The sequence below is a fragment of the Bos taurus genome, chromosome 10 (genome assembly GCF_002263795.3).
Source record: "Bos taurus isolate L1 Dominette 01449 registration number 42190680 breed Hereford chromosome 10, ARS-UCD2.0, whole genome shotgun sequence".
NCBI classification, from domain to species: Eukaryota; Metazoa; Chordata; class Mammalia; order Artiodactyla; family Bovidae; genus Bos; species Bos taurus.
This window is the reverse complement of record NC_037337.1, coordinates 19703780-19706620: the sequence shown is the minus strand read 5'-3', so window position 1 is coordinate 19706620 and position 2841 is coordinate 19703780. Positions and strand designations below refer to the sequence as shown.

Here is a 2841-nt window from a genome sequence, read left to right as displayed (position 1 = left end):
TTCCATGTGCACTTGAGAAAAAGGTGTAATTCATTGTTTTGGGATGAAATGTCCTATAGATATCAATTAGGTCTAACTGGTCTATTGTATCATTTAACATTTGTGTTTCCTTGTTAATTTTCTGTTTAGTTGATCTATCCATAGGTGTGAGTGGGGTATTAAAGTCTCCCACAATTATTGTGTTATTGTTAATTTCTCCTTTCATACTTGTTAGCATTTGTCTTACATATTGCGGTGCTCCCGTGTTGGGTGCATATATATTTATAATTGTTATATCTTCTTCTTGGATTGATCCTTTGATCATTAGGTAGTGACCATCTAAAAATATGGAACGCTTCACGAATTTGCGTGTCATCCTTGTGCAGGGGCCATGCTAATCTTCTCTGTATTGTTCCAATTTTAGTATATGTGCTGCCGAAGCGAGCACTAAACAATTAATTCTAAAAAAGTCAGGAAAAGAATACAGAAAGCAAATAGCAAAAAGTTTAGATTTAAACCCAACCCCCCCCCCAATTTTTTAAATCGAATTAAGGTATATGGTCTAAACTCCCCCAGAAAAAAATATTTTAAGATTGGGTAAATAAAGCAAAGTCCAACTATAGGAATAAGGAATCCACTTTAAATAAAAAAACACAGATAGTTTTGAAGCCAAGGGATGGTAAAAATATATACCATATTGCATTAGATTCCTGGGGCTGCTGTAAAAAACTGTCACAAACTTGGTGACTGAAAACCACAGAAACGTGTATCTCTCACAGTTCTGGAAGCTGAAGTATGAAATCAAGGTGTTAGCAGGGCCATGATCCCTCTGGAGGCTCTGGTGAAGAATTCTTTGTCTCTTCCAGTTTCTGGTGACTTCAGTGTTCCTTGGTTTATTGCAGCATCACTCCAATATCTGCCTCTGTCTTCACGTGGCCTCCCCTTTGTCTCTGTGTGTCCTTTCCTATCTCACAAGGACATTCTCATTGGCCCACCCTAATCCAGTATGATCACATCTTGATCCTCAATTGCAGCTGCAAAGAGCCTATTTCCAAATAAGATCCACATTTTGAGATTCCAAGTAGACATGAATTTGGTGGGGGACACTATTCAACCCACTGCATATGCTAACACTCATCAAAAAAACCCAGGTGAGATATCTCCCTCATACCAGTATAAATGGCCATCATCAAGAAATCCACAAACAATAAATGCTGGAGAGGTTGTGAAGAGAAAAGAACCCTTCTACACACTTGGTAGAAATGTAAATTGGTATAGCCAGTGTGGAGAACAGTATGGAGGTTCCTTAAAAAACTAAAAATAAAGCTACCATGCTGCTAAGTCGCTTCAGTCGTGTCTAACTCTGTGTGACCCCATAGACAGCAGCCACCAGGCTCCCCGTCCCTGGGATTCTCCAGGCAAGAACACAGGAGTGGGTTGCCATTTCCTTCTCCAATGCATAAAAGTGAAAGCTAAGTCGCTCAGTTGTGTCTGACCCTCAGCGACCCCATGGACTGCAGCCTTCCAGGCTCCTCCGTCCATGGGATTTTCCGGGCAAAAGTACTGGAGTGGGGTGCCATTGCCTTCTCCGAAAGCTATCATATGATCCAGCAATCCTGCTTCTCGGCATATACCCAGAGAAAAACATGATTTGAAAGGAAACATGCACTCCAATATTCATTGTAGCCCTGTTTACAATAGCCAAGATGAGGAAGCAACCTACAATGTCTGTCAACAGAGGAGTGGATCAAGAAGCTGTAGTACATATATACAATGGACCATTGTATATATTGACCATTAAAAAAGATGAGATAATGCCATTTGCAGCAACATGGATGGATCTAGAGATAGTCACTCTGAGTGAAATAAGTCAGAGAAGAAGAAATATCATATGATATCCCTTATATGCAGACTCTAAAAAAAATGATACAGGTGAAATTATTTACAAAACAGAAACAGACTCACAGACAGAGAATGAACTTGCAGTTGCCAGAGGGGAAAAACAGGGGGAAGGGATAGTTAGGGAGTTTGAGATTAACATGTACACACTGCTATATTTAAAATGGATAACCAACAAGATCCTACTGTATATAATACAGGGAACTCTGCTCAGTGATATGTGTTAGCCTGGATGAGAGGGGATTTCAGGGGAGAATGGATACATGTATACATACAATTGAGTACCTTTGCTGTCCACCTGAAACTATCACACATTATTAATTGGCTATACTCCAATGTAAAATAAAGTTTAAAAAAAAACAGGTAGTTATGGTAAAAAGTAGATTTCAGAGCAACAAATATATCCAAGGATAATAATACAATATCGTATTGATAAAGGGATCAATTACTCAAGACATAATAATTCTAAATGTTTATGCAGCTAATAACAGAACTTCAAAATATACGAAGCAAAAAATAATAGAATTACAATGATAGACAAGTCCACAATTATAATTAGAGATTTCAACACCTTTGTCTCAATAATTGACAGAATGAGTAAAAAAGTAACCTTAAAACACAGAAAACTTAAAACACTGTCAAAAAATTGGTATAATTGATTTTTATAGACCATTCTACACAACAACAGCAGCATGGACATTATTTTCAAGTACACATAAGATATGTAGCAAGATGGACCATATTCTGGGCCATATACCAAGTTTCAGTCACTTTAAAAGAAGTCAATTCATGTAAAGATATTCCCTGATTGCAATGGAATTGAATTATACATCAGTAACAGAAACATCTCTGGGAAAATCTCCAAATATTTTTAAATAGCATACTTCTAAATAGGCCCCAGGTCAAAGAATAAATCAAAGGAAATTAGAAAAACTTTTAACTGAATGAAAATGAAAACACAAC

General features: G+C 37.3%; 1 non-coding gene across 1 annotated transcript; it reads right to left on the bottom strand.

Annotated features, from left to right (window-relative positions):
- Nucleotides 1-320: 320 nt before the first annotated feature.
- Nucleotides 321-427, bottom strand: LOC112448646 (U6 spliceosomal RNA). Its single transcript, XR_003037020.1, has one exon. It is a non-coding gene; the product is annotated as a U6 spliceosomal RNA (small nuclear RNA).
- Between the last annotated feature and the right edge of the window lie 2414 nt (nucleotides 428-2841).